Source organism: Anguilla anguilla, chromosome 8, assembly GCF_013347855.1.
Source record: "Anguilla anguilla isolate fAngAng1 chromosome 8, fAngAng1.pri, whole genome shotgun sequence".
Classification (NCBI taxonomy): Eukaryota; Metazoa; Chordata; class Actinopteri; order Anguilliformes; family Anguillidae; genus Anguilla; species Anguilla anguilla.
This window is the reverse complement of record NC_049208.1, coordinates 11,656,106-11,670,429: the sequence shown is the minus strand read 5'-3', so window position 1 is coordinate 11,670,429 and position 14,324 is coordinate 11,656,106. Positions and strand designations below refer to the sequence as shown.

The window sequence follows — 14,324 nt, the reverse complement described above, 5'->3', positions numbered from 1 at the left end:
AACACAATTCATGCCCATGCTTTTCATTAAGTTGGGCTTATACTACTCACAAAAAGTTTCGCTACAGTGTCCAGTGATAAGAACAAATTGCCGAGAAGCATTACGGCTGACCGCCTGACCGGAGCTGCGGAACCTCAGCAGCGCCGAGACAAGGGCTTCCAGTGCAGGGCTCTGTGCGAAGGCAGTCGTGTGGAGCTAATGGGGTTGCGGGCTCGATTCCCACAGGGGGCACAGCTGACATGCTTGAGGAAGGAATCAGAAACTGACACTGCTTCTGTAAATATACCCAAATGGAAAACTCCATATGTGCTCCATAAACCACCCGGGATAGCATTATCAATTTTAATAGCATTTAGACGTATCATTGTTGTATGAGACACGGTGTTGGCCATCACAAGACCTTGCCCCTACCCTGCCCGCGGACAGCTGCAGGGTCTGCGTCTGCTGGGCTTGAATGCTGAAGTAATTAGCACATGTTCTCTCTTGATCTCCTGTATCCTAATAATTCATTCAATTATGTTATTAAAGGTTCAGGGTAAAGAATTAAAAATGAAAACCGAACCCCTGATATTTAGAACATGACCTTATGTCTTTTCCACTGGAAGCTTCCTCATTTTATAGTAGGAGCCAGTGTGTGGTGGTATGACAGTGTCAGTGGTGTTATTTTGAATCACAGACGTGGAAAATTTACGGAAAGGGCACATTCCCGTTCTTTCAGTGGAAAACACTCGCCCGAGCTGTGCTGACACATATGCCAACAGGCATAATAAGCTGAGCCTGAGCCGTTTGGATCTGATCACTACGTAATAAGGCCGTAATTCTTTGCTCTTAGCGTGACGTGCGATTTTTCATGGTGTCGTTAAAATGGGCGAGCAATAATTTAAAAGGTGTTTTACTTCCTTATTTCTCTCCTTGGGATGGAGAACGGGGGAATCCCCCGCCCCCAAAGTAAAATGCAATCCATTCTCCTGGCACCGAGATTACTCTTGCACGGGTTCGAGGAGACAGCCGTGATTGTAAAACCAAAGCCGGCGGGGTCATGGAATCTGAAGTACTACACGTGGGGCGGCGAGTTAAAGTCAAACAGGTTTAAACTAACTCCTGGGTGCCGGAGCAGGTTTGGGGGTGTAAGAGGTGCCAGCTCTGCCTGCTGCGGAGCGCTGAAATACATTTTAACAGCGAGCGCTAACCCTCTCGGGGGGGGGGGGGGGGGAAGCGGAGGCCAGGCGCTCGGAGAGCCGCGTGGGGGAGCAGATTGGCCCTGCTGGTGCGGTGTGAAGGAGCTGAAGTGTGTGCGGTCTCCAGATAGGCTGCCGGTCTGATCCCGAGCCCCTGCCATCCAAGCGCAGTGCACACACTTTTTACTCCCTGAGAGGCCATGGCTATCACTTCAGCTTCTCGTTATTTTAGGTAGCTCCTGAGCTCAATGTCTGAGAACAGCGAACATTACGTTCTACTTCTCAAAACCCAGTGTCTCTTTTTAAAATACATTTTTTAAAATGGCCATGCTCAAAACGTAGAAAGCTGGCTTTTAATTACATTACATTACATTACAGGCATTTGGCAGACGCTCTTATCCAGGGCGACGTACAACAAAGTGTATAACCATAACCAGGAACAAGTGTGTCGAAAACCCCAGAGAGAAGTACCGGTCCAAGTGCAGGGAACAACCGCATAGTTCAACTTGGACCCTGTAGGTTAAACTGATTAACATTAACACAAACAAGAACAGCAACAACGCAGTCTATGCAAAAATACAAGCAATAGTTAAGACGAGTGCATTAACTATGTCACCTACGAAACAGCTACCTAGTTACAACCCTTAGCTTACAGTCAATTTAGAGATTACAGGGAGGTAATTAATAATTAAATACTATAATAATTAATTAAAATTAAAGTTAACTGGGGAAATTTTGGGCGTTTTTGGGTGATTGCTCGCACCCCTGACATTCCGGGTGGAGGGCAGGTGCTACGGCCGCCGAGCCGTTGAGTCGACCCGCCGAATCTCGGCGGATCGCAGGAGAACGCGTCCGCGAGCCCGGAGCCCGCGGCTGTGCTGTCAGACGGCGAGCGAGCGTCAGAAACTGTCACGGCAGCGACGCGATGAGAGGCCGGCCTGACAGGATGTGTCACGGGCGTTTTGACGCGAGCTGGCACTTCGGAACAAACACGGCGGCCCGCGGGGGGGGGGGGGGGGGGGGGGGGGGGACCAAATGAGCCGCGCTCCGTGCTCCGTGCTTCGTGCCACCGCGCTGCGCGCATCGCCCTTTTACGCCCGCGTCTGGATGCGGCGGGCGGGGCCCGGCAGCCATGACGTTTCTGACATGATCCGCGGGGGCGTTCACATGGCGAGCGGCACCGATGAGCAGACAGTGACTTCTGAGTTCTCCCCACTCTCCTGGGACATCGGCCAGCGTCATTTCAGGCTCCTCCCCCAAGGCCATGAAACCATAAATTACACGCGTGCTATAATATATCAGAAGGCAACATGGGTGCAGCGGCACAGTTATGTACATATTTAATTTACTGGTAAAATTAAATACTATTAGTATTTAATTTAATACTATTAATTTAGAAGATATTTTCAAAAGATATTTTGTCTTTAATTTATGTTATTGTTTATTGAATTTATTTTAAGGTTCAACTGCAAAAACACCAAGCCATACCCTTCCCAGTTTGTTAACATCATGACCATGTGTCTACGGTAACAAAGTGACCTTATTTTTGCAAGACATCTCATTCAAACTATCCTTTACTACTAATGTACTGTGTAGGGTGACCATATATTGCATATGCATTTGCATAAAGTGGGCTTTATAAACATAATACTAGGCTATTTTCTTATTTATATGTGGTCTATGGAACAAGCAAAACCTAACCTGGCATTTTTAAGCATTTAGAAAATCGTACCTGAATTGATTTCTTTCTGTCTCAAAAAGAAGAAAAAATATCAGGGAAATAAGAGAACGCCTGGTCAGCCTAGTATTGCACAGCTAAAGATTAGGCCCTGCATGTTTTACCATGACAACAGTCAATGCTACGCTACGCTGCGCTAACCGCTATGTTCTGCAGAACGCTGTGAAACCTTGCGATTCCTGCAGCTCCTCCAGAAGCGCGTGATGGTGAGGGTGCGGGTGCGATGCCGTAATGTGGGGAGAAGAGACTTTCACGCCGTCGAAAAACGACAAGTTAATGAACTCCCTTCCATATGGTACTCACAGGGCAAGCTGGCTAGTTACGCAACTACCACCTGGCATGTCAAAACTGGGAGACAGCGATGGGGGCGGGCCGGATCTCTGACACTCCGCACGCTGATAACCGCCATTTAAATTTAAGTGGAGGGAGGCGTAGCTCCGCAAACAAAGCCAGCGGTACGGCAACGGGAAGGGGGGGTGGGGTGCGGGGGGGAGCGCGGGGTGGGGGGGGGCTGGCGGAGGCAGCCGTGTATAGGAGCCGCTTTGTCGGGCCGGTTAAGATTCAAACGCAACAAACAAGGTCGGAAATGTCAGAGTCGCGCACGAGCCAAAAACTAATGACATTAAAACGCGGCCTTTTTCTCCTCATTCATAATTAAGCGCATTTCCTGATGAATCTCAAAGTTTCATGAATATTTCAGAGCCTTTGTGCCCTCGCGCCCGCCCCTGTGCGGGGCGCGTGATGACCGGTGTCTCGGCTCCTGCCTCTCAGCTCCCCGCAGGGTGATTACACAGCGACGGGACAGATCCTGTTTATTCCAGCGGGCTTTGTTGTGCCACACAAAGTCCTGTGTGGATGGAAAGTGGTGAACTCAGATGGCTGGCTCATCTCCTAAGATACATTAAAGCAAGAGGTCTCCCACACGCCGCCCCTGCCCTCGCCCCCGTGCCCCCCTCTTTAATTTGTTCCAGTAACACATCGCATTGGAATGCCTCAAACAAATGCAACCCCTCTTTCAAATTTCCTGACAACAACCCCCCCCCCCCCCCCCCCCCCCCCCCCCCCACCAGCACTCCTCACTCCCTACTTTCCTTCCGCAGAGTAAAGTTTCTGAATTATTTTGTTGGATTTAAGTACTCTGCTGTACTGTCTGAGCCAGAGTGGCAGTTGGGGGGCCTGCTATGTACGATCACTATCTATCCAGGAAGGAGGGGCATGGGGAGAGGTCAAAGGTCATCAGGCACCTGGTGTGTGTTATAACTGTACTGTACTCTTGCTGCTCTTTCCCTATCATAACCCCATTACTGACAGCCTTAGAGCAAATCACAATGCGTGATCTTATTTCAAATGCATTTTATAATGTCACATATTTCACACTTGGATTTTGTTTTACTCATTTAGGAGAATGTAATTGGCAAACGCGACTCCAGGGGGTTACCTTGTTTTAGCTCGGCTTCGCTTGATTGGCTTAATTCAGCATTTCCACGGGAACTTGATTTCGCGTAAGGGCCACTGCAGACCAGTACAAGAGCCCAGATATGTTTCAAGTGCCATTTGTCTGGAGACAGTTCAAAAGAAATTCTGAATTTGCTTAAGTTACTCAGTACAAAAATGCTTTCTTTTTCATGCAAGAGAAAACAACTGAGTACACCATTTACTTGTGTTACTGATGCATACTACTTTTTTTTTTTTTTTTTTAACAATGTTACAAAAGAAAATTTTTGTCTCCATCACTGGATTACCAACTTTTATGGCATGGTATCTATTTCCAGATGGTTCTCTTTGAGGTGCCGGCTGAGACTAAAAGGAGTTGAAAGCAGCTGTCCCGTCGATCTTGAGATTTGAGCAGATAAAACATTCGGTTCCGTACCGATCCGGGAATGCGGGGGTTTCGGGAAAAAAGGTGCGTGTCGGAAAATAAAAAAAAGAAAGAAAAGAAAGAAGAAAGGCTCAGGCCATCGGCGCTCCGAGCGGCTGCACATGCATTCCATTTACCGCTCGGTCTGCATGGCGGATTCCGCCTCTTTCCCTCGCCGTGTTCCGCACACCCCTGTGCATGAGACTCCGGGCTTGGAGGGGGACGGGGACGGGGGACGGGGGGGGACGGGGGATGGGGGGGGGGGAGAGGGCGGGGCTGAAGTGAGCCCCTAAGGGGATGCCCAGTCTTTCACCCTTTTAACGACCCCTGCTTTGTCCGTCCATTAGAAATGCATGACTTAATTTGGCTCCCGAGCATGCCCCTCCCCTCCGCTCCTCTCTCCTCCTTAAAATGCAGCCAGTGGCCCGCATGCTCTGGACAATGTGAGAATTACTGTGCAAAGGCACCTCATTACACCACACACTCCCCACCCCAGGGTGGATTTTTGTTTTTTTATTTTTTTTCCACCGTTCACAGTGTATCTGGCAGAGATTTGGCTAAACCAGCAAGGACATCGTGATCCAATTTGAATTGTCAGGTCTTAATTACGAGCACTTACGGATTTGTAATGACAGCCCCATTTCTTAAATGGAGTAATTGTGATCAGGACAGGTAGCAGTAAGAAAAGGGATTATATGAAAAAGATGACCACAAAAGAGAAAATCTTTTTTTTTTTTTTTTTTTTTTACAAGGGAACCTTTCACTGAAATTCTTAACTTCAGTATTAACACTATATCCATTCAACAGTGTGGCGATAACTTAACGTTATAAATGTTTTAAAGCCTTTAATGTGTCAGAATGACAGACAGATTTGTTCCATGTTCCGCGGCTTCCTAGTCTGTGGAAAAAAAGGGTCAGTTTCAAACACGCCTGTGATCTTGAAAGCTGTGCACTGTTCTGTCTGCACCCCTGGTACTCTGCCAGGACCTGGCCGCTTCTTCTCAGAAATGTAATACAGCAAATTATACATCAGACAAAGAAACGCGTACCAGGCTCCTGGCAAAATAAGCCAGCATTCCTGCAACCCTCTCCAAGCGCAAAACAGACTTCTGCTTTCGGAAAAAAAGAAGTTCAGGGAAAACAGGAGAACAAGATTAAAAGAAGAAGATATTGGTATGATGTGGAGAGGCGGTGGAAAAGGCTAAATTTATTTCCTTTGACAAATAGGAATAAAACGCGGCGAGCATGCTAAAAATAAAGGAGTGGATGCATAATGCATGGCTGTTGGTACGATAAGGAACACACGGTGCAGATTACTGTTGAAAAGTTTAACTCGCAGAGGGCAGACAACACAGCTGGCAGATAAAGTGGGGAAGCTCTCTGGAGTGTAGTTAACTCACAACAAAATGGAAATCAATGGCACATGGACGAATCAAACCACTGTTCCCCTCTGGACTTTGTGGATTTCTGGCAGGCAGGCAGGCAGGCACGCACGCACGCAGGCACACACACACACAAACACACACAACACTCAATCACACACACGCACACAAACACACACACGCACACACACACACACACACACACCCGCACACGCACTCACTCACTCACTCACTCTTTCTCACACACACACACACACACAACACTCAATCACACGCACACACATACACACACCACAGAAGCTGGGTAGGAAGCAGAGAGATAGACTCCCTCACCTTGTTTTCTTGAGCGTCGCGGGTCAGTGAGGAGATTGTGAGGGAGAGGAGATGACAATCAGACACCGGTAACAACAAGGCCGTGCCAGCCATCCCTCACAGGGTGACATGTCCTCCCCCACGTCCCTCTGGCATGACGAATGAGAGGGACCGGGGTGGGGCGAGGGGGGTGGGCAGCAGTTACCACGGAAATAGACACCCGCTCCGTGGAGTACCGCAATTAACGACTCCAAATATGCATACCGGTAAGCTAGGAAAAGAAATGACCGACGAGCCAAAATTTGAAAACGATCCTCATAGCTGCGCGGAATCTTCCCTGAGAATTCTCAACAAAACACAATGCCCGACCAAAACACTCAAATGAAGGATGAGCTAACATGAGGTTAAAAGGTTAATATGTTTCAAATAGCTGTGTGGGTGTTATTAGTGCACGATCCTCCTGGATTTAAAAATGGAAAGGAACAGAGAGCACACAAACGTATAGGGCCGCACACTCTTTATGGTACTTTTCTGAGTGTGAAGAGAGTGGCCTTTTCCTCAGCATGATGCAACGGTGGGCAAGGCGCATTACTGAGCGAACGCTCGGTTGGCGAAGCGAGACCGAGGGGTCACGCATGGCGGGCGGGGGCACCGAGAGTCAGAAACAACCCAAGTTGAAGGTGGTCCTCTGCTTAGCCTTTCGGCAAAAAAGAAAATAGAGAAAAAAGAAAGAAAAACTCCAGACCAACTCCAGACTGAGAAAACAGGTCTCCAATCCTGTTAACAAACAACAAACTTTCAATATTTGGTCAGCTGCTTTAACCTAATATAGGAAACAGTCTGTTGCATGCTTTAAACAATGTTCAGACCTAATTGGAGTTAGAAGCTTTGGAAACATCCTTGTATATATTTCGGATATAACCATCTGCTTAATATGCTTCTTGTTTGCCTTGTCTGTTTAACATTTGTCGTTTGTTTTGAAAGAATTAAAATTGCGATGCCCTTGAATTTCTGCACGTAAATGTCTTTGTGGGTAACCATAAAGTAAAATAATACGGTAAAGTAAAGAATGCCACATTCCAGATTTCCCACAGGGAAAAATAACATTCTGAAGGCAAATAGGGGCAAAGAGAGAAATCGATACTCAAACAGGCACAGAAACATTAGCCAGCGGTCTTAATAATTTAGCCCTGCGTAGTGCATAACAGCAAAGCCCCAGTGATGAAATTAAGTGTTTTTTCTGCATTATGAGCGCGCTTAATGCACGGAGAATCCGATACGCAGTCCAGCTCACGCCGTTTCCCTCGCCGTGCCGTCTAACTGGCGAAACGAAAACGAGCTGCGGAGCTTCGCGTCGCGCAGCGCCGAAAACCACACCGCTATCTAGTCAATTTAACTCAACTGGCGCGAGGATCGCGATGAAAATGTCTGAAAAAACAAACGACGGCGGATGTAATTTCACTATATGATCTCTCTGCCACTGGTGTCATTATTACATTATTTAACACGCTGTACTGTTTTTAAATTCCGATTCGCCGGCTGCGGTTTCTCCACGCTTCTTTTTTTGTCTTTTTTTTTTTTTAACCGCAGTTCCTCAAATCGCACTTCCCCCCCGCTATGTCACGACGCTACACGTCCGCTGCCGTGACGACCGAAGCCCACTTGAACTTTAGCGCGCCCCCTCGAGCGGCCCGGTCGCAGGCAGACGCGGGGGGGGGGGGGAGGTGCGTGCCATAGAGACGCTGGGGGAAACACTGCTTTACTGTGGAGTTTAAATTAGCATAGCGGATACGGCGAGCTGTCTGGCCTTGCTCTGCCACTGTGCCCTGGAGGAAATGAACACCGGGAAAGAGCAGGTGGAGGGGTGGGGTCCACAGGCACGACAAGCACCATGCTAATGCATTTTATTTACACAGGACCCTCTCCAGACCCCCCAACGCAAAGCAAGAAAACAGTCAACTACAGAGCATACAAAAAACAGCAGTACAGACAGAGACAACAGGGTCATTATATTTGGTACAAGGGAGAAGCCGAGACAACAGGAAACGCACGAGAAGAGAAGACAGGAGAAAACAGAGGGCCGTGCACAGCTGGAGGGAAGAGGGAATAGATGGGTTTTCTGGAGAGTTCTGAGCAATGAGAGCGAGTTAGCCTTGAGGATGTGTTCGGCAAGTGCTCTCCAGGGGGGCAGCCAGACCGAAAGCTCGATCGTCAAAGTTGTGTTTTGTGATTTTTGGAATTGCAAGCTTGGGACCAGTGTCCTTGGAATCAAAATGGTGGGGAGACTTACCTGGAACAGGTGACTTATGTATGGTGAAGGCAGACTGTTTAGTGCCTTAAAACTGCATCAAGACTTTAAAGTAGACAGCAGAATGTGTACAGATTTCCAGATGTTCCCAATGAAATATATTTATGCTTAGCCTTTATTCATATAATTGAGGTGGTTGCACGTTGTTTGCTTATATTGAATGTTGCTCCGGATGAGAGCATCTACTAAATGAAAATGATGTTTGTAATGTAATGGATGTTTTGTAGTTGAACTGGCATTTATTTGGTGCAGAGACTGTCAAAGTTATTCATGAATTCACCAGACTCACGTAAATATGTGATTAATCAGGGCTATCTCTCATAGTAAATTGTGTTAAAAGATAAACTGACTCAACCATAAATTCAATCGACATATTGAAATAGCATTTTGTTCCTTTCTCTTTTTAATCTTTTAGGGACAAAACACATAAAAATGTGTGAGTTTGTGTCGAGTAAATGAATGGATTTATACCGTGGGCCTAATCTCGGGAGGGGAAATGTGAGTCTGGATGTGCTCAACAGAGATCAAGGAAATTATTTTCTCTGAGCTTGGCGGTAGGAACAGCGGGTCTGACAGACTTTTCAGAGGAATGAAATCTCTCTCCTTTAATGTTTGTGTAGAAACGTTTGTGTGATCACCACTCTCTTCCCGCAAATACATACGTCAGAACTAAGCCTGCCTCCAAATAATCTTTACATAAAGATAACCGGGATGTATTAAACCTAAATCACTCTAAGTCTGGCTCGCGAAGCTTATGAGGCTGTGTTGCCAGCTAAATGATTTACCACGGAAGAAAGGTATTGTAACAAAATAGACAAAAAAAATGCGTATGTGCTTTAGTTTGATCGTGTGTTACTACATTTATCTTACGTGGAATGTTTGTTTCTTTGTTCATCAATATGTTATCTATCTTCAGGCATTAAAGATACCTCATATACATTGCAGTTCAAGAAAGCATTATCTATATAATAAATCAGCAGTACAACCACTGTCTCCCATGAATTATATGTATAAAGAATCCACACACACACACACACATATATATATATATATATGCACCAATTAAATAATCTTCATGGTAGCCAGGTTGAGAGAGCTGCCTGGGGGATTTGGTAAGACACGACAGAGCCCCACATTCTTTGCGATAAACCCAAATGGATCTTTAACGAGCACGCAGTCATTTCACGTCCTCACCCTAACGTCTCATCCAAAAAAGACAATGCCTCCTACAGCACAGTGTCCTTTGTCGGCTTTCCAGCATTTCTCACATCATCGCTTCAGGCATCAGAGAGGAGAGTGACAGAGCCGCGTCTTTCGTTCGCCGCTTTCATAAATATCCAGATATAGAAAAATGAAAGTAAATAAACAAAACATCCACTGAATCTAAACTTGCCAACAGTTTGCACACGCAACTCAGTCATCTCTCTCTCTCTCTCTCTCTCTCTGCGTCTCGGAGGTCTGAATAGAGAACTGCGAAGAACAATTAGGAGAGAGAGGCTGGAATAATTTGAAGGCCCAGGGTGACTAATCGCCTCCCAGACACAGCGCATCCAAAGGGTTTTTACTCATTCTCTCTGTACACTGTGATTTCCACTGGTTTTCTCTTTGGCTGAGATTATATCTGTGAATCCAAATCAAACGTGGGACTGGGTGAATGCTAAACTCATTATCGATGTGGAAAAAAAGGGAGGGCCCAGAACACTATTTATTCAAAGGGATGAAGAGGGGAAAATGAACTGCAGTTATAATCCATAACTATTTAATGCACATTAAACCCAAAAAATAAACTGTGGTCTGGTTCCCCTAGAGGAGAAAAGACTGGAAAGAAACATGCGCTTTAACTTAAATATCCAGTCAAGCTTTTTAATATATGGGAATTGTAATTTGGAAGGCTGTGTAAGGAAAAATAAACTCATTTTCTTAAATCCCAGCACATCTTTTTGAGCGTAGACGTGGAACGGTTAAAAACCTTAATTAAGGTTGGACAGCAGCAAGCTCTCAGTGCTTGTTTGCCAGCGGCACATTGTATTAATGTGCAAATGATCCGTTATTTAATACTGTACAAAGGGCATAATGGACAGTCATCCATCACAGCAGTGGCAGCAGCGGCTACACCAACAAACATTAAAATCAGGAATGTGCGATGGTCATTCAGAGAGACTGTGGAATCGGTCCTGATTGGCCGGCGCAGTGTCACGCCTTCGACTCTTTAGAGAGCGTTCCCTGTAACATTGTGTGCATCCGTGTCTGTGTTTATGTGTTTAAAATGCCAAATGATTTAGTTTTATGAAAAAGTGAGTATACTTATCACGGCATGTGTGTCAGTGTACATCTCTATCTTATCTACAAGCGGTGGAATTACGTCCTGTCGGGCTAAAACAAACATAATCCCACTCCGTACGTGTGTATGGCACAATGCAGCAAACGTGACAGACAAATGTATTCAGGCAGGGGTGCAATAATCACCTCATTCTGCAGCAGAGAAAATTTAAATTGTGTTTCTGCTAATCAGAGTGCTGGTCTCAATGGGTGGGATTAGCCGAGACACCAAATTAATAACCACAGAGGATTTTTTTTTTTAAAAGAATGCTGCATATTAACACAGTTAGATAAAAGAACAAGCATATTAATGTTTCTCATTTTGGAGTTCAGGCTAACTTTCATTTTAATGCACCATACATGCTGCCTCTCACGAATGCCTAATGTACCTGTGTCATCTGATATTTTAGCAAGAGTAGAACATTTTAATTAGACAAAACAAATGAATTTGTTCTTGTATGCTGTTTTTGTCTGGAATGTGGTATCAAGAAATACGTTTTTAAGCCTTGCTAAAAATTTAAAACTCATTTTCTATGGTTTATTTTTTATACAAAAAGAATGTGAACACCTCTTTTTCAGTCCACACATTCTTTCTCACATCTATTTACTATGCTGAAATCTATTAGAAATGGTGTTATACAGCTGTTTTAATTCATCCAGCTATTTTCTTTTAGACTTGAATCAAACAGGGGAAGGTGGTCCGTTGGACGATCTGACACACTGAATCCCAGGGACGGAATAAACATGCATTTACAAGGCCAGCTGGTGAAATAAAGGTCAATTGTATATCATTAGGACAATCTATCTCGAGTGTCGTGTGGGAAACAGAGCTTTTCACAAGCCTTTCTAATCTGTATGCAGGTCTACCCTCTCTCGCTACAGTCGTAACAGCACAGCTCCTGATATGCAGATAGCCCACAATTAGAAGCGCTTTGCTTACACTTCCCCATTCCGAAAGCGCGAGAAAGCTGAGCGTGTCAAACCCCCAACGACATTTCATTTTACATACGAACGTTCAGAGTGAGGTGCAGCAAACAGCAAGAAGTCTACTGTCAAATCAGCTCCAGCAAAGCTAATTCAGCACTACAGAGCTCAGATGAGTTCAGTCTTGATAAAATGTGTACTGTTTTTTTCTGTGCATGCACAATAAAAAATATCAAATAAAGTAAACTAAGCTCCATACTGATGAAGCCAGACTCAATATTTGCAACAGAAGACAGGAAGGTATAATTACTGATAATGATTTAAAAAAAGGTCTAGACAAGGTGCAATTCTTTCATGCAGTTAGCAAGGTAAATGCATACGTCCTATGGGATGACATGCTGAAGTCCTTGTCTGACTGGTTCCAAGACACTAATGTTACAAGACATCATCTTACTTGGCCAGATGTTAGTGTGTCCCCTCTGTAGCCTGATTCACAAACACAAACATTATAAGTCTGTTCTCAGACAAAACACCATGTCCTTTATGCTAAAAATGACTTCCTCAGTGTACACGGCAGATTCTTAATCCATAGCCGTACTGGCATTGTGAAGATGGGAAACTGTGCTGTTTTTAGTTTTCATTAAGTGTACTTTTTTTGATAATCCAGTTTCTCCCTTGGGGATCAATAAATTGCTGTATCTTGTGCGAGGAGAAAACCTTTTCAAGCTTACTTTAAGCTTACTTTATCTACAGAGAAGCATCTACTGTTTATCTCGATTTAAAGAAATCTTGTGCGCCGAATATGACTTCTTTTTTTTCCTTCTAATTCTTAAAACATTTTCAACCACAGCTTTGCTGTGGATATATTATGACCTTGTTGTGTCAACAGATAAAAAGCTCACTTTCACGTATAGTGTAGGATTTGTAATGCTATTTTGACATATGATAGCAAGAAGGCTGATCCCACCAAACTCAGAGATCCCATCCAAGAAATAGTAGAAACTTTGCTGGCAGTGAAGGCACTAGCGAGATATGTAAAGCAAATGTGTCTGGTATGCCAGTTTACATAAACTGGATGTATACAGTGCTGGATCACTATTAAGCAATAAGACATGTGGTTATTAGCCTATCACACTGTTCTGCTGATGGGCCGCCTTGCCTAGGTAAGCTGTGTAGCTACTGTTTACTATCCTATATGGAAATAAAATAAAGCCAATTGCAGTATGGTAATTATTGCTATAACGCAAGCACATAGCAACCGAGCAAAGCGTTGTAAAACTGCGTCTGTGAGTGATTTCGGTTTCGGGTTGGGGTTGGTTTTCAAATATGGTAGTACCAGGTGGGTTTGGTTGGGGCGGGTCTCAAGGTCTTGGGCATGGCCGAGTTCAGGCTTCAGTTTCATGCCCATGCAAACCTCCAGTCTAGACTCAGCTTCTCAAATCTGATCTCTATAATGTTGGGCTCCTATTTCAGGTCATGATTCAAGTCAACTGAACCACTTACCTTCCTTGGTTGAACTAACCTGATTATAGAAATCAAAAAGCAGTAGCAGTAGGAGTAGCAGCAGCAGCAGTAGCAGTAGTAGTATCAATAGTAGTGGTAGCAATAGCAATAGTAGTACTACTACTAGTAGTAGTAGTAGTAGTAACAGTAGTAGAAGTAGTAGTAGTAGCAGCAGTAGTAGTAGCAGCAGCAGTAGTAGTAGTAGTAGTAGTAGTAGTAGTAGTAGTATTAGCAGTAGCAGTATAAGTAGTAGTAGTAGTAGCAGCAGTAGTAGTAGCAGTAGTAGTAGTAGTATTAGCAGTAGCAGTATAAGTAGTAGTAGTAGCAGCAGTAGTGGTAGCAGCAGCAGTAGTAGTAGTAGTATTAGTAGTAGTAGTAGTGATAGCAGTAGCATTAGGAGGTGGGTATTTAATAGTAACACCAGCCCTGGTTTTACTAACATATTTCTTAATTCTGCAGGCATCCTGGCATGGCTGTCATATAGGGTGCAGGCGCTGGAGCGGAACTCAGACCGCAGGTGAGGTGCGCCTCTTTTCCCTCCACCGCGTCCCCTCCCGTTCCCTCAAGGCCTTGAGGGCCGCAGCACTTAGCGGTTAGCGGCGCACCGGTCCGCACGCACAGGTACGTACCTCCACAGGGCCCTGAGCCGATCCCCATTGGGATCTGTGGGCTGCACAGCCGGGTGCAGCCCCATGAGCTGATCCCTGTTCTCTCGGGAGGCGGATGTAGCAACCGTAGCCTTGCTAGGAGGAGTCCTTTTACACAGCGGTTAGGTTTATTTTTTATCAAAACCCCCTGAAGA

At 45.2% G+C, this 14,324-nt stretch overlaps 1 long non-coding RNA gene across 1 annotated transcript in view; it reads left to right on the top strand.

The window, feature by feature from the left end:
• Nucleotides 1–14,123, top strand: part of LOC118233822 — a 64,483-nt gene extending 50,360 nt beyond the window's left edge. Inside the window, exon 3 of the long non-coding RNA XR_004766574.1 lies at nt 13,982–14,123. This is a non-coding gene — a long non-coding RNA (uncharacterized LOC118233822). The remainder of the gene's footprint in view (nt 1–13,981) is intronic.
• Nucleotides 14,124–14,324: the final 201 nt, after the last annotated feature.